Source organism: Helianthus annuus, chromosome 14 (assembly GCF_002127325.2).
Source record: "Helianthus annuus cultivar XRQ/B chromosome 14, HanXRQr2.0-SUNRISE, whole genome shotgun sequence".
In the NCBI taxonomy this organism is placed as follows: Eukaryota; Viridiplantae; Streptophyta; class Magnoliopsida; order Asterales; family Asteraceae; genus Helianthus; species Helianthus annuus.
The window spans coordinates 153097931-153117187 of NC_035446.2; positions in this window are offsets into that span (position 1 = coordinate 153097931).

A 19257-nucleotide genomic window follows, 5' to 3' on the forward strand; every position below is an offset into this window, starting at 1 on the left:
ATACATACATACATACATACATACATACATACATACATACATACATACATACATACATACATACATACATACATACATACATACATACATACATACATACATACATACATACATACATACATATATATACATAAAGGGGTTCATCCCCCACCCCCTAGGTCCATCCCCTCCAAGCCACTCCTACGTGGCGCCGACATGGCGGCCCATCCCCTTGGGGATGAGGCTCTCCATACCCACTAGTCTGAGTGGCTTGCTAAAGCACAATTGTGCAAGATGGTTTTTCATTCACATGGAGTTATTTGTTGTGTACCAATTGGAATTGTGATAACTTGAACTAGAAATGGAGGTTGAAGGAGACCAGATCAAGAACAAATAAGAAAGAAGCTAGGAACATTAATTCATTTTTCATTGATAATCATAAGGAAACCATGAATGGCTTTTATAGGCTTACAAAATAAAAGAAAAATAAACCACCAACATCACTAACCCACTCTTCTAGACACTAACTAATAATAACCATAAAAATAGGAAACAATGGAAACACATGAAGTAATTGCAACGTGAGAAAATGGAATCGAACATGGCACATATCATTCCCCAGCACTTCAAAACGTTCTTGTCCTCAAGAACGAAAACAGTTTGCCACGGTGGTCGCCATTCGATTCTTCTGGTTGCATTTGGTGCTGTCTCAACGGGTTGCCATGATGGGCGCCATTCGCGTCTTCCATTTGCCGTGTTGAATGATGCGAATTTCATCTTTTTCGTAGCTAAAGTCATAGTCGTCGTTTTTGATGGTGTGGTGGCAGAAGCTTTGTATGAGATTTTGAGATCTCGCATGAAAGTGTCTTCACGAAGATAACTGGTAGGTGGGGTTGTGGGTTTTGTGGCTGTCAATGGTGCACTTTTCGGTGGCAAAAGGGCTATGCGAGCGGCTGGTTTCGGTGTTGCTGAAGTTATTGGTGCGGTGGCGGAAACGGGTGGTGGAAGTGTAGTTACGGGAGCGGAAGTTGGTGGTGGTGATGTGGCAGCGGGTGACGGTAGCGGTGTAGAAAAAATGGGAGAAGTTGCCCATCTCCGGGACTCGTTTTTGAGAAGATCGATCATCTCAGCAATCGTTGATATGATTCGATCCAACGACTCGTTCCATTCGTGAGCGTCCATGAGGGGATCAAGACCGCTCTGATACCAATTGTTGTGTACCAATTGGAATTGTGATAACTTGAACTAGAAATGGAGGTTGAAGGAGACCAGATCAAGAACAAATAAGAGAGAAGCTAGGAACATTCTAATTCATTTTTCATTGATAATCATAAGGAAACCATGAATGGCTTTTATAGGCTTACAAAATAAAAGAAAAATAAACCACTAACATCACTAACCCACTCTTCTAAACACTAACTAATAATAACCATAAAAATAGGAAACAATGGAAACACATGAAGTAATTGCAACGTGAGAAAATGGAATCGAACATGGCACATATCATTGGTCCAGGGGGATCAAATAACTAACAAATTGCAACCATTATCTCCTAAACTTACTGCACATGTGGGAACATGGGCCTCCCATTAGTCCCTTTATTTTAAATCACATGTTTAATTAAACAAACACAAACTAATAAAAATATAACAAACTACTTCCAACCGTGAGGAACATATCAATCCACCCCACTTGAATTCACCTTGTCCTCAAGGTGAAACCGGAATAGACTTGGTCATGCACCATGGCGGTCGCCGCTCGAATCTCCCGGTCGCATTCAGAGAGGTATTAGCTAATCGCCACGGTGGACGCCACTCGCGTTTCCCGATTACACGGATAATATTAAACAAGTCATCCCTTGATGGATCTTGTAAATTTGCTTCTTTAGAGGACATCAAATAGAAAGTTAAACATTGAACAGAAGGTTGATCATCTACAAAATTATTCAACACCCTTGATAAGATACATTGTCTTGTTGGCCTTAACAGATCATACTTCGCTGAGAATAACCCAAAAGAAGTTCCTAAACTATTTTTAGGATCATATTTTGTAGAACTTTGACAAATCATAGAGCTTGCAAGTGTAGAACTTCTAACTACGTATTTTGTTGATGGAGTGGGTGTGAGTTTTGGTGCCAACTTGGCGGTTAAGGGGACTTTTTTCGGCGGTGCTTATTGTGGGGGTGATTTCAGCGCCGACACGGGTGACACGGGTGACGGAATAGGTGGTGTGGTGGTTGGGTTTGGTGGTGCGTTGGTGGAAGCTAGTGGAAGAGATGACACCGTAACGGAAGTGGATGGTGGAGATGTATTGGTTTGGGGGGCTTCCCACGCAGTTCGAATTGATCGGACCTCGTTGCAAAGGGTTTACAACTGAGATTCAAGTCTCACAAGGGATTCATTCATCCATTGATAGAACTCGATTTCGGATAGAGTTTGAGCAGCCATTGGTCAGGGGGATCACGACAGCTCTGATACCACTGTTGTGGTTCCAACAATTTAATTGTTGGCCAAAGAAATTAAGAAGGAAGCCAGATAGCAATTTAGAGAGAAACCAGACAATTTAATTCATAGTCTTCATGACTTCATTCTCTAACAAACGTCCCTTTTAAAGGGATACAAGGAAATCAAATAACTAACAAATTGCAACCATTATCTCCTAAACTTACTGCACACGTGGGAACATGGGCCTCCCATTAGTCCCTTTATTTTAAATCACATGTTTAATTAAACAAACACAAACTAATAAAAATATAACAAACTACTTCCAACCGTGAGGCACATATCAATATTTTTTTTCTAGAGCGCTTAACACTTGCGTTCACTAATTCTTCTTTTAAATTTGGATCTATTGTCCGTTTTGGGACTGGTACCCTCAACCTCATTGGGATAGGCACACTATTATCCCATCTTGGTACCGCTAAAAAGTTTATATTGATTCACTTGAATTTCTTTTAGTTGTGACTTATCTAATTCTTGTTGCGTTCAAAACTTCTGTTAGTCATACAAAAAATAATGAGAGAGTGGGATTTAATTACAATAAAGTATTTTTATTATTTAGTTATATTTTATCGACCGTATAAGATATTACATAGTGTGTGTTTCTTGAATCCTTAGACTAGTCAATTATTGGATTAGGCTGATGTGGTAGTCCGATGGCATCCGTACCCATTGGAGCTTTTAGTAAAGATGCACATATCGGGTTTTTTAAGAACCTAAAATCGGGTAGGAACCATGTTCAGGTTTAGTTAACAAAGTCAAAAATTGGGTATGGTAGGAACCGATTCTGGGTGTTTTTGGGTTTTTGACCGGGTTTTTTCCACGTTTTGGCCGGTTCGGGTCCGGTTTTGACCGGGTAGAGGTGGAACGGGGTCCGGTGATTCTGGTTCGGTTCTTTTTGTTACACCCGGGTTTGGAACTGGTATGTACCCACAAATCTGGCGAAAATTACCTTTAGTGAAAATAGTGGATGGTTAGCCTTTTCACTCTAAAACATGATTTAATCTTTTTAAACACGTTACAATATGCTGTTATATATGTTTAAATGTTAACTAGTTGATTTTCCGACCTCGCGTTGTGGCGGGGATCCAATGTTTGCAAAACGCGCGCCCACAACGGCAAGCGGATATCGAATATCAAAACATAGCTAAAAATGACGTAGTAACGATAGTTACTCCGTCCTAAAAACGATTTTAGATAATCTAATATATAATAGTAGGACCCACACGTCCTACACGTTGGAAATTCGGTTGTTTTCAGTTCAGTTATGACGTTACTAACACGTTAAAATATGGATGAGCTCGGTACCGGTAATAGCACCGAAAGTACCGATCCCGAAAATAATCGAAATTAAGTACCGGCACCGAAAATACTCGGTACTATACGATATGGTATTTGAAGGTAAAAATAAGTAAATACAGGTATGGTGCTAAACCGGTGTCGAACCGAAAGTAACGATTCTGAAAACGCCAAAAGGTGGGTACCAAATTGGTATCGAAAATAATTTGGTATAGTAAATTTGGTACTGATATGATACCGGTTTGATTACAGGATTTGATACCATTTACTCATCAATAATTTAAATCTCCAAGTTAATTAAACATGTTACAATTCATTCATCACAGAAAAAAAAAAAACAAAAAAGAAAACAAAAGAAGTTGTATATATGAAACCTCATTCAAATGAAATACAATTTACTTACCACGTGTGTGAAAAACAATCTAAACGGTGCAATTACTTGCGTTGCTAGGTGGCATGAGCTCAAAGGTGATATTAGGGATGAGCTCGGTATCGAAAACCCCCCAAAAATGGGTACCAGTACTAAATATACATGGTACGGTACCGGTACGGTACTGGTGTTTGAAGGTAAAAATAGGTACCGAAAATGTCAAAAGTCGGTACAGAAAATATATCCGGTTTGGTAAATTCGATACCAGTACCATTACCAGTTGCTTATCCATATGTAGTGTTACTATTCATTTGGTTTTGCTTTTAATATATAGGTATTTGAATGTAAAAATAGGTATCGTAAATGTCAAAAGTCGGTACAGAAAATGTATCCGGTTTGGTAAATCCGATACCAGTACCGGTACCAGTTGCTTATCCATATGTAGTGTTACTATTCATCTGGTTTTGCTTTTAATATATAGGTAACTAGGTGCTTTGATCGCGCGTTGCGGCGGTACATTACAGCGAGCATTGGATTTGTATCGGTTTGGTTCATTACAATACTAGTATGATACATGCACTCCGTATAGAAATCAATCGACTGAAAACGACAAAAATGAACATGGGTACCGACACCAATGTTCAAACGGTATTGATTGATTCAGATCGTCACAGTATTGATATCATTATTCTTATATCGTTGCAGACAAAGTGGTATAAACTAAAAATTATCGAAACCGAAAACCATAAAAAAGAATACAAGTGCATGTACCAATGTTGTTCGTTTGGTTTGTTATGGTATAATAACGATATGGTGCAAGTTTATCAAAAGTAAAAACAATAATAATTAATAGCGGTATTGATATACATGTTGTTCAATCGATTCGGTACGTTTTGGTACGTTAGCAGCGCATTATCTATTTCAAAAAAAAAAAAACTTTATCACAACATTGGAAAAAATAAACACAGTTTATTAGAAAAAAAATTGAAATAAATGATAAATAATAATTTTTAAAAAAATAAATAAATACTTCAAAATAATAATTACCGTTCATTGTCGCTTTCAGTTCGGTTTGTACACCTGCAGCACAAGATCCATTTTCAATAAAAGTTATACTCCAATGTTAAAAGAACATTGTTGCGGATTTTTTTTTTTTTGAATTAATAAACGCAAGTTATTAAAAGAAAATTAAACTAAATGATTGAATAAAATAGTATTTAAAAATAAATAAATACTTGAAAATAGAATTAAAAAATAAATCAACAATCTAAAATAAAATATTAAAACACTGTTCATAATCACTTTCAATTGATATATATAATTGGATATGTTACATGCCAGTTTTTCAGTTATAGATATAAACAATCTTATTTTGTAATCAATTAATCATATAATTACTTCAACAGCGATGGCATCATTTTACTTGATTTTCAGACAATCGTTAAACAAAAAATATCCAAAAATGGTTAATATACAGTTTTCTGTCCAATTTAATAGTTCATGCTGGTTTACATAAATGTATTCAAGCACAAAAAAATACTGTAACCAACAGGGTCATAATGATACAATTAATAAATCATTTAATTAAGTACTCTTATAAAAAAATATAGTTACGTTTAGTATAGTTTATTACATGAATATAGTAAAAATATTTTGGTGAAATGGGGAGATAGGCCCACAAGTTAACTCTTGTGATCTTGTCCATTGAGGGGAACATAATAAATATACTTTGGACAATAACATTTATGACACCGCATGGTAAAATGGGTCGTCTCTCTTGATCCAAAATAAAAGATTCAATAGTTACACATTGAGTCATTGACTATATTAAATTAAAATCAAAATGATTTGAGAAATCTAACAAATAACCAAAAAATGGACATCTCATCTTTAAAATACTATACTATTAGCCTAAGCGGCATGGGGTGTGGATTGTAGCGCTGTTCGAAAAGCTCGCGTTTCGGAGCTCGTTCGAAACTCGTTTGGATTTAACTCGGAAAAAGCTCGCTTGATTTGGCTCGGTTTGAAAGTGAGCCGAGCCGGCTCGGCTCCGTTAGAAAGTGAGTCTAGCTTGGCTCAGCTCGTAACGAGCCGGATTGGCTCGCATACTAGCTCGGCTCGGCATAGCTCGGATTATTTTACTTTTAATATATTTTCTTTTATATAACTAAATAAATAATAAATTAATATTAAATCTTATCATACTTTAATAAAATATTATCCTCAAATTTAAATTGTTAATTTAATATATTTTTAAAGCATATACCTTTCTTTCCTACTTATCTTATATTAAATATATAAATAATAAATTATTATTAAAAGTTATCCTAATTTATTAAAAACATAACTTTTTTTATTACTTGGTATATAAAATTATATTTATTCAACTCGTGTAAAATGCGGGGTTTTGAAAAATATAACTTTTTTTATTATTTACTATACAAAGTTACATTTATATAACCCGTGTAATACACGAAGTTTTTAAAGATACAACCTTTTATCATTTGCTGTGTAAAATTAGATTTATTCAACACGTGTAATACATGAGGTTTTTAAAGATATAGTTTTTTTTTTTATTATTTGGTAGATTTTTCAACCCGACTATACACGGGTTTTTTAAAGATACGACGTTTTTGTATTTTATATACAAAATTACATTTATTTAATATGTGTAATACATATGATTTTTAAAGATATAACTCTTTTTTAGATCTATTCAACACGTGTAACATACAGGATTTTTAAGTATGTAATTTTTTTTTATTATTTGGTAGATTTATTCAACCCGATTATACACGAGTTTTTTCAAAGATACGACGTTTTTAGTATTTAGTATACAAAATTACATTTATTTAATATGTGTAATACATATGGTTTTCAAAGATATAACTTTTTTTATTATTTGATATATAAATTTACATTTATTTAACCTGTACAATATACGGGGTTCATAAAAATATAACTTTTTATTACTTAATATATAAAATTACATTTATTCAACCCGTGTAATACACGGGGTTCTAACCTAGTTATAATATATTACAAAAACTGATTATTATTTACATGTGATTAGGAGTGTAATTTGATATCTATACCACATTTAAAAGTTGATTACCATGCTAATGAACTTATATTATATTTTGTTGAAATTAAGAACGTATTTTGTATCGTTAAACTTGATTTTAGTTAGTAATGTATTAGCTTGAGCTTATTTTGGATATGTTCTCTTGAATTATTGAATAATATTTTAAATTACCGAATTTTGAGAGCCATGTATTAATTTTTCTTTTCAAAATCGAGCCAAACCAAGCCGAGCCAAGCCAGCTCGGTCTAAAACCAAGCCGAGCCCGAGCTTATGTCACACCCTGATATTTCCTCATATTACCGATGGGCCCGGCGGGTAGTATCGTGACGTAGTTGATATCATCACTGTCAATACACACAATATAATAGCATAGCGGAAGGCTTGATGAATAAACTATTACAAACTATAATGTCTGAGTGTCCGAATGAAAGAATATACATACTGGATTGTAATAAGATCCACAGGCGGATCGTAAAAAGTACAAAGAAACAAAATAACAGACTTCAGGTATCTTAGGGACTTGCAAGATCCTCTTATACAACACCTAATAGCTCCAGCCTATTACAAGAGGTACCTGTCAATCAGTCTTTAAGAAAATACGTCAGTTTACACTGGTAAATACAATTAACTGACTCTTTTGAAAATATTTATGAAAATTGATTTAAGTGCACATGGCACAAATTATTTATAACTTGGGACAACTATTTAAAATAATCTTGTATACAGATTTACATGTTTGTCTTACAATTGGGGCCGGTTGGAAGCCGGACATGATAACCGACTCACCACTTATAGAACCCACAAAGGAGTTATTCCCAACATGTGGGTTTACATTTTAGCATTTGCATCTGTCAGGTGTATGCCTACACCCCGTGCATAGGTCGTGGCCATTTTCAAATGAAATGAGCCGAGGATATCCAGGACACGGTCGAATTAACCCCCAATGTTTATGTTATCAAACAAGACAGATTAAAACGGGCTATGTAAATTTATTAATCACAATCCGATTAAATGATTTCATACCCGACCAAGTGGTATTATTATAATATCATATCCCAAGCCCGTATAAGGGAAAATAAGTTAAAAGTATTTACCTGAGCTAATGTGAAAGGTAACTCAGCAGTAAAATCCTAAGCTGTATGAGGGTACCTTCTACTGGATACTATTTAATCTGTATAGAAGGTTTAATAACTTATTAAGATGCTAACGGGTCCTTAGCTAAGTCAAAGACTTAGACCGGCTAGCTAGAAAGAAACTTTACGGTTCTAAACGCTAGATTAAGCGGAGACCGGAATAGAATGTGGTTTAGACCCGACAAGACTGGATACTTGTATAATATGGGTAAACTAAACACATTCTGGAATTTGAGGATTTAATGATAAGGTTAGACCCGTTTCGGCTATTTTACGTAAACTAGTTACATAAACCGATCCGAACGCGTAAACGCGTAACGGGTAACCAAATAAATTATATACAGGTCTTAAATGTTATTATGCTTAAAATATGTTAATACATCAGTAGGATGTTAACATATATGCCCAAAAAGTATTTAAAACCAATTTAAGTCCCGTAAGGGCATTTTTGTCATTTTAATAATTATAAAAGAGATTTTATAACAAACTGAAGTTCTGGTCTTTTGTAATCAGTAAAAATATTTAATTCATCTCATTACATCAGTAAGATATTACATATATGTGAGATTTACCATTTAAAGCCAAACTATGCCCCGAAAGGGCATTTTGGTCATTTCACATAGGCTTTTAAGGATATTTTTGGTAATCTGAGTTCATAACTTATACCTACTGTAATAATATTTAAATTTGTTTAAAAACTCAGTAGGTAACAAGTCTTAGGTGGTAAATATGATTTTAAACCATACTATGCACCTAATTAGTGTAAAACTCGCTAATTGACGATAATCAAGATGTTTATGTAAATCTGATGTTTTGATCAGTTTTAAATGCTCAAAGTAATTTATTTAATGTATGAAATCAGTAGAAAAAATGTTTGGCATTCAAATCATTTGTTAATCTCATTTTATGCCTAAAAAGGGTATTATCGTCATTAACCGAATTACACAAGAACTCTATGTTTTAAACAGATTATAATCTGACCAAAAATCTTAAAATTCCTTAAAAATAATATCTTAACAGTAGGTAATGAGTTTTGGTTCAAAATCCTAGTTTAGACATGCATTATGCAAGATATCGCAATTTAATTAATAAAAAGCTTCTAATTACGATATTGGGCATAACTCCTATTTGGGACCAAGAACTGATGTCAAATTTTTTGGGACAAGTTTAAATATTAGTAGTAAAGGTTTTTGTCCTCTCACATTTCTAAAAATCTTATTTATATGTCAAAAGGGCATTTATGGCGTTTATAAGCATTTTAACAAGCAAGTGTATATAATTCAAACTACTAAGGACCAAACAATATAACTCCAGAGGGTTATACTACTGAGTAATGTGGTCCTAATGGAAGCTTAAAACATGGGAAAATTAAGCTTGAACGGGTCAGAACTGAAAGTCAAAGCAAAAGTCAAGCTTTTACGACTTTCGGTTATAAACTGACCTTAAACGGATAATTGCCGGGTTAGGACTAATTAAACATGTTTTAATATTAATTACCAAGTCATTAGAATGTTAAAATACAATTTAGAACCTCTGTTTTATTAATTTAAATCATTTTTAAACTTTTGTCAAACTAGTTTGACCTGACAGTTAACTAGTCAAACGAAATAACTAGAAGGTGCCCTTTTAAGGGTTAATCACCTACTTTAATATGGTTCCATAACCACTTTCGTTTCGGTCAGTGGCTGGACCATTTGCGTTTAAACCGAAAGTCAAAGCTTAATTATGATAAGTTTGACTTTTCGGTTTTTAAACTAAATAAAAGGACTAAGCAGGTAATAAGACTCTTACTAATGGTCCTTGCTATCTTTTCTACACTTGTAATTCTTCTCCTAATCCTTGCAAGCTCCAGATATGAGTCATTTTGAAGTTGTTGCAATTGATGTGCATATGAACACACACTAATGCTCCTTATATACTAAATTCCAACTTCATGGATCACTTGCAGCTGTTATGAGACCTCCTAGGATCACCCCAGGTGTCCTAGTGGATTAATAAAACCGTTTAACAGCCCCTAGGATCGATACAAATGAGAATAAGTCGGTTTGGAGCTGATAACCTGCACCTGGCAGGTGTTTTCTGCGATGAGCACTTCTACGCGGCCCGCGTAGACTTGTTAAGGGTCTTACGCGGCCCGCCTGAACCTGTTTAACAGGTTAAAACACTTTACAACTTGGCAGCTTTAGTCCCTGGTCGTTTAAAACCTCATTTAACCTCATTGTTGACATGAAAGGCCCTTGTGGTTAATTTGTTGAGGCTCAAGGATGTATAAACAAACTTCGTTAGGCTCGGTTTCGTTAAATATCACTATAAATGCAAGTTTCATCAAGTTGACACTTTTTACCTAAAGTCTTGAAAACTCGCTTAACGATCTCGAAACCATGTGAAATTTTTTATCACTTATTCTTGAGAGTATATTTGAATATTTTGAAGCCTCGGGTTCGTTAAAAGGTCACTTAGAGGTCAGAATTAACATGTTGACACGTTTAACCCTTGTAGTTTTATAATCTTCCGATTATTTTAACAAACGACTTCTTATATCCATTTAATTATTCGTTTAAGAATATATATTCTTCACGTATGGTCATTCAGAGGCTCAAGTTTGGCATATTGACACTTTTAGTCCCTTCGCATACATAGTTTCACTGTTTAACAACTTTAGTCCTTCAAACTCAATCTTTCACATATTTAAAGTTTAGGACACGTGTCTATACATAATTGGACACGTTTATACGTGGTGTTACAGCTTAGATTTCCAACTCGGTTTATAATCGAGCCGAGTCCGAGTTTTGCCCTAGCTCGTGAACAACCCTAGTGGGTTGGGTCATGAATTTCCACCTAAGATGGTAGATGATGTGCTACACCGAAGGGAACCACCGTGGTTTGCATGGATTAAATCATAACAACCACGCACCATCTTTACCCTTTTCTAATCTTTTGTTGTTTATCAAAATAAACGAAAAAAAGATGGTAGTTTGGGTCATGACCACACCATATAGGGTGGTGGTTTTGAACAATGAATGAGAGTGAGTTGATATGACGCTGATGTGGAGGGTCATGATGGTTATGACGTTGACCACACCCTATAGCCTTAGTATGCATAATAATTTTATATTATTTTAATATTATAGCTATTTTTAAACATATTTTGTTTTTTATTTATAACTTTTAAAATATAAGATTTTATTTTTTTTAATATATGATTGCGACGTGTTGAATTTTATTGACAGGATATAAATTTCGTATAAAATCCATATAGGTCAAATATAATATATTTTTTATTTTAAAAATAATTTGGTTTTTCTTTTATTGCTTTTGATATATAGTGTTTTCTAGGATTTCGAATATACGGTTGCACCATGCTTAATTTTATTTGTGTTTCAATGTAAAATTTATTCAAAATCGAGCCGTATCCGCGCCCACCAGGTTCAATAGGTACATATTTAACGTGTGCCTAAAAATACTTTCTAACATAAACCACAACTTTTTACCAACAAAATGTTTTCTTATTTGTTATGTCTAGTTACCGATAAAGACCCCACAAAAAAAATAGTTATCACTTATTCTTGAGAGTATATTTGAATATTTTGAAGCCTCGGGTTCGTTAAAAGGTCGCTCAGAGGTCAGAATTAACATGTTGACACGTTTAACCCTTGTAGTTTTATAATCTTCCGATTATTTTCACAAACAGCTTCTTATATCCATTTAATTACTCGTTTAAGAATATATTCTTCACGTATGGTCATTCAGAGGCTCAAGTTTGGCATGTTGACACTTTTAGTCCCTTCGCATACATAGTTTCACTGTTTAATAACTTTAGTCCTTCAAACTCAATCTTTCACACATTTAAAGTTTAGGACACGTGTCTACACATAATTGGACACGTTTTTACCTGGTGTTACATCCTCACCCCCTTAAAAGAAATCTCGACCCCGAGATTTACTGGAATAAGTGAGGGTACTTCTGTCGCATAGTGGACTCAACTTCCCACGTATATTCGGGACCTCTACGAGCATCCCACTTGACCTTTACTATAGGCACATGCTTCCTTCGGAGCTTTTTAACCTGTCGATCCTCGATCGATACTGGTCTTTCAACGAATCTCAGGCTTTCATCAATTTGTACGTGTTTATGAGACATAGCTAGCGATTCATCGGCTAGGCATTTCTTGAGGTTACAGATGTGAAACATATTATGAATTCCACTCAGCTCCTCAGGCAAGTTTAGCTTATAAGCTACATTGCCGACACATTCGCTAATCTCAAATGGTCCGATATATCTAGGGCTTAGCTTGCCCTTCTTACCAAAACACATCACACCTTTCCAGGGTGATATTTTTAGTAAGACTTTATCGCCAACCTCAAACTTTAGAGGTTTTCGCCTCTTATCAGCATAACTTTTCTACCTATCCCTGGCAGCTTTCAGGCGATCACGAATCTGGATAATCTTGTCCGTCGTTTCAAGGACTATACCAGGTCCTGACAACTGAGCTTCTCCTATTTCTGCCCAACAAATAGGCATTCTACATTTCTTACCATATAATGCCTCAAAAGGCGCAGCCTGAATGCTTGTATGGTATCTATTGTTATAGGAGAACTCGATCAAGGGTAGGTGATCATCCCAACTACCTCCCATATCAATAACACATGCACGAAGCATGTCTTCCAAGGTTTGAATTGTACGCTCACTTTGCCCATCAGTCCGCGGATGGTAAGCAGTACTAAAATTCAAACGAGTGCCTAAAGATTATTGGAAACTTTTCTAGAAGTGAGAGGTGTATCTAGTATCTCTATCCGAGATAATAGACACCGGCACTCCGTGAAGAGATACTATCTTATCCACATATAATTGAGCTAACTTATCGGAGCTATGAGTCTCCTTAATGGGTAAGGAATGTGCTAACTTAGTCAGTCTATCAACTATAACCCATATGGTATCATTTCTGTGCCTTGTTTTTGGTAACTTGGTTATGAAATCCATGGTTACCATCTCCCACTTCCATGTGGGAAGGTCTGGCTGTTGTAGCAGACCTGATGGCTTTTGATGTTCGGCTTTAATCTGAGCACAAGTTAGGCACTTAGCTACATGTGTAGTAATAGATTTCTTCAAACCTATCCACCAATAATTAGCTTTCAAATCCTGATACATTTTGTCACCTCCAGGGTGAACTGATTATTTGGAGTTGTGTGCTTCTTGGAGGATTACGTCTCGTAGTCCTCCGTGAGTAGGAACCCAAATTCTTCCATTCATTCTGAGGATTCCATCCTTACCAGGTGCTAACTGATCAGCAGTTACACCTAACTTTTCATTTGGAAGCTTAACTTCTAAAACAACATCTTTCTGTGCAGCTAATAGCCTTTCGTTCAGACTATTCTTTAGTTCAATGCTCTTGGCGTTAATTCTGATGGGTTTGACTCTTTCCTTTCGGCTTACAGCATCGGCGACTACATTCGCTTTACCTGGATGGTAGCGAATTTCGCAATCATAATCATTTAGAGTTTCCATCCAGCGGTGTTATCTCATATTGAGCTCTTTTTGGTTGAACAAATGTTGGAAACTTTTGTGATCCGAATAGATCACACATTTTGTTCCATATAAATAATGTCTCCACAACTTTAATGCGAATACAACGACACCCAATTCTAAATCGTGGGTGGTGAAATTCTTTTCATGCACTTTTAGTTGTCGTGATGCATAGGCAATCACCTTGCCTCGCTGCATAAGTACACAACCCATACTGGTGTGTGAAGCATCACAGTATACGACAAACTCTTCAATTCCTTCAGGTAAAGATAATACCGGAGCATTGCTCAACTTTTGCTTAAGAATCTCAAAGGATTCTTGTTGCTTTGGACCCCAGTCAAATTTCACATTCTTACGGGTCAAAGAAGTTAATGGTGCAGCTATTCTCGAGAAGTTCTCAATGAATCTTCTATAATATCCAGCTAAACCCAGAAAGCTGCGAATCTCTGTAGGCGTCTTCGGTGCTTCCCAATTCATAATGGCTTCTACCTTGGCGGGATCTACTTGGATACCACGTTCACTAACAACATGTCCAAGGAATTGGACTTCACGAAGCCAGAACTCGCACTTGGAGAATTTAGCATACTACTTCTCCTGTTGAAGCAATCCTAAGATACATCGAAGGTGCTTCTCATGGTCAACTTGTCTACGAGAGTAGATAAGTATGTCATCTATGAAGACGATGACAAACTTATCTAAATATGGCTTGCAGACTCTATTCATGAGGTCCATGAATGCTGCTGGTGCATTAGTGAGCCCAAAAGGCATCACTAAAAAATCAAAATGTCCATATCTTGTTCTGAAAGCTGTCTTGGGCACATCTTCAGATATAACTTTTAGTTGATGATACCCAGATCTCAAATCAATCTTTGAGAAGAAGCTCGCCCCTTGGAGCTGATCAAATAAGTCGTCGATCATGGGTAAAGGATAGCGATTCTTGATTGTCACTTTATTTAATTCGCGATAATCAATGCATAAGCGCATTGATCCGTCCTTCTTTTTCACAAACAGTATTGGGGCTCCCCAAGGCGAAGAGCTAGGTTGTATAAAACCTTTTCCCAATAAGCTGTCCAATTGAGTTCTGAGCTCTTTCATTTCAGTAGGCGCTAAACGATAAGGAACTCGGGCAATTGGTGCAGATCCAGGCAGAATGTCTATCCTGAACTCAACTTGCCTCTCAGGAGGTAATCCAGGTAATTCATCAGGAAAGACATCAGGATACCCAGATATAATTGGAATGTCCTCGATCTTGGGCTTCAGTTCATTCACAGACACTTGTGCCATGTAGATGACACATCCGCTCTTCAAACATTGCGATACCTTGAGAATTGACACATTGTTGGGTAATCCATATTGTGTATCTCCTTGAATAGTGACGGATTCACCAGAAGGGGTTTTGATAATAACTAGCTTTTTATCACAGGCAATCTGAGCTTGGTTATGCGACAACCAATCCATGCCCAAAACGATATCAAACCCAACCAATTTCATTGGCAAGAGGGATAGCGGGATAGAATGATTCTTAATGGATATGAAGCATCCATCAAGAAGAGTTGAAGCTGTTTCTAAGGTACCATCGGCAAGCTCTACCTCATATTTTATGTCTAGAGTCTTAATAGGCAAATTCAGTGACTTACAAAACTTATGGTCTACAAAAGACTTATCAACACCTGAATCAAATAAGACTCTAGCATAATTATTATTAATGAGGAAGGTACCTGTTATGACGTTCTCATCGTTCACCGCTTCCCTCGCGTTCATTTGAAAAAATCTCGCATTCGTTTTCTTTGCCTCCTCGGGCTTCTTAGCATTCTTGGGGCAATTTGTCTTGATGTGCCCCTTTTCATTGCAACTGTAACATGTTTCATCCTTGATATTCCGACAATCCACAGACTTATGCCCTTTCTTTTTGCAAATCCCACATGGTTTGGCTTGTGGGTCTTGGTTGCACTTTTCGAAGTGCCTTTTGTTGCAGGTTTTGCATCTAGGCTTGTCACTTGACTGCCCCTTTTTGGAATTAAAGTTCCCTTTACCCTTCTTGTTTGACTGAGGAGACTTGTCTTTCTCCCTCTTCCTCTTCCCATCATCAGTAGCTTTCTTTGCCCTACTCCTCACAACATCAAGAGCGAGGGACAAAGACAGATCCACAGCAGATCTATAAGTGGCTGGCTTAGAAGCCTTAACATTCCCTTTTAATTCAGGGGCCAAACCACCGATGAAACACGCAATGCGTTTGGGTTCAAGGGTGACTAAATATGGTACAAGCTTTGACATCGAGGTGAAGCTAGTCACATAGGATCTACAATCCAGATCCTTCATTAGCAAAGTGAGGAAGTCAGTCTCTATCCTCTCGACTTCATGTTGAGGACAATAAGTATCCTTCACCAAATCAACAAACTTGTTCCATGAAAGGTTATACAAAGGAACCTTTCCAGTGGCTTGCACTAATGCTTTCCACCAAGTGAGGGCATCGCCCTTGAAAGATTGAGACACAAACTTCATTATATCTTCCTTAGCACATCCACTGATGTCTATCACAGTATCCATTTCATCTAACCACCTCATACAGTCTATCGCTCCCTTTTCTCCTGTAAAATCCCTTGCTTTATAGGAGACAAAGTATTTATAGGTATAACCCTTGGTGTACCTGGGAGTCGGCTCGAGGACAATATGCCTCTGTGGTTCACTTCTCTGATTAGATGAGTGTTGAGACTCACTTTTCTTCTGAGTATGCGAATGAGAATGGGACTTTGAATGAGTTTTGGACCGAACATTACTCAGATCCTTGAATATCTTATCCATCGCTTGAGCAACCGCGGTGTCAATCATTGCTTGCAATTCAGCATTTGTAAGATTTACTCTTGCTTCATTATTGTTTTCTTCTCGCGGATGGCTATTTGCCTCGTCAGATCCAGTCATTTTTCGAGTACTATATCAAACAATAATGATTTATTTAAATAATTCACCATATCGATGATTAGATAGTCATGGTATTATTAAACCATATAGACCATTTTAAGTAATAATTAATAATCAATAGAATATAATTCTTTATATTTATTAGACAGGGGAATTATAAATCACAACTGTCAATGTCATAAAAGACATTTTTATTTACACAAGGCTCGTCTCGAAGGACATTTAGATAGCTCAGAAGGCTTTGTCACAGGGACGATTCGAATAATACTAATGATCTCTTGGATCAGTGATCTTTTAAGGGTCGAACAAAGTTCATCGCCCTTTTTGACAAGAAGTTTATAAAATAAAACTATCATTGTCATTATTACACATTTGCTTATAAGCATACATCTCAAATGGATGTTTTAGGCGTATACATCATATTGATGTTTATTAGCCATGATTCACATTGATCATATAGGCTATTTATAAGTGACTTGGAAAGATCCAAGTACATTTGAAAGCTTGTGTGGTTTTTGCGTACCGCACAACCAGGAATGTTAACATGTTTTCAGATGTTAACAGGGATTTATTGTCTTAAAAAGGTTGTACCATCATAGCCTTTTAATATTTTGGCTAGGTTATACCTCTAAGAACTTCTTTAGTAGATCAATTTAAATTGAAATGATATAATATGATGATGTAATAAGGTACATATTAAAAATAAAAAATAAACTTCATTAAATCATAAAACTAGTACAAGGATGCCCTAAACGGGACTTGAAACAATACAATGCCCACGCATGGGCTACAGAAATAGGAAATAAGTCCACACAGGGACTTGGTACTGAAAATAAAAATAATGTCCTCGCAGGGACTTGATTAAAAGACAATACAAGATAAAATAAACAACTTCATACTTCTTCTTGTCTTTAATAAGGCTCCCAAGGCCCTTGAGAAAGCTATTATGCTTCTTTTTGGTTTCATTTGCTTTATACTCAACCCTATCCAACCTCTGTAAAATCTCTTGAGTTTGCTCCTGTTGGGGAGGAGGTTGCTGGTAAGGTGGATATTGGTACCCCTGCACCGGATATCCAGTTGGGTAAACTGGAGGGTAAGAAGAAGGATAAAGTGCATTGTATTATGCAGCTGTAAGGTATGGATCATGGTTTCCATAATCCGATGGATATCCAGATGGGTTTTCAAAAGGGTTGTACCTAGAAGAACCTGGGTAAGTCGGGATCGGGTTGTCGAAACCCACTGGCGGCGGTGGTGCATATGAAACCGGCGGAGGATTGTCTTCCTGCATTGCGTGCGAGGGTCCATCCATTTGGGGGTCCTCGGGGATAGGAGGGTAAGAACTTGAACCTTGAGGGGATGCGAACCGTGGTCCCCCACATACAGACATGCGAGCATTCCTCCTCCGCCTTGGTGGCTCGGGAGGTGGTTGAGGTGGCTGTTGAGGCGGCTCCTCAACAGGAAGAGGTGGAGGAGAGACTGCTTGAAGCTGAGGCTCAACCAAGGAGGTTGAGCAGGAGAGTTATGATATGAAGGGGTAAAGGCTCAATCATACGTGGCCAACCTTTCTTGAAATGAATCGGGCCCTTGGTACGACGATCCTTGATGTGGAGAACCGCTCGAGATGCTGATAGGGTGGCCTGGTGTTCGGTTTGCATTTCTGGGTCTGGGTCGTCATCCATTTCCATCTCCTGGGAGAAGTGATCTTCGGCCCTAGAGGATTGAAACCCAGAAAGTCATTGACATAGTCATTAGGATTAAACTGGGCAAGAGAGTAGGTCGAATCCGAATGATGAAATGAATAAGAATGCAAGGAATGATAGGATTGGTGAGACTCATGTGAATGATGTGAATTATGGGAGTGATGAGAATGCTGGGGCTCGTCTGGAATAGGCGGCCCGAAAGATGGATGAAAAGAAGGTGACGAGCTCAAAGAGACAGAGTGTCTCGCTAGTTCGAAAGAATGGCCCCACTGGTTATGGGAGTTTGAGCTAGAAAACGACGCAGACGGGGTGCGCCGATGGGAAGGTCCTGCGTGTCCTGATGGTCCACCTCGCATTGGACCTTTTCCTTTTCCTCTTACTCTCGGCGGCATTGTTGATGATTAACCCTGTCAAAACAAGTAAAATAAAATAAAATATAAATAGCAAAGGAAAGTTAAGAATAAATCCTAGGTCACTCGCCTAGACTCAGAAGTCTAAGGAATGTGCTTATTGTGTCATTGAGATTAAACACAAAAGATTTGTGTTTAATTCAATCAATGTTGGCTCCGATACTAACCTGTCACACCCTGATATTTCCACATATTACTGGTGGGCCCGTCGGGAAGTATCGTGACGTGTTGATATCATCATTGTCAATACACACAATATAATAGCACAACGGAAGGCTTGGTGAATAAACAATTACAAACCATAATGTCTGAGTGTCCGAATTAAAGAATATACAGACTGG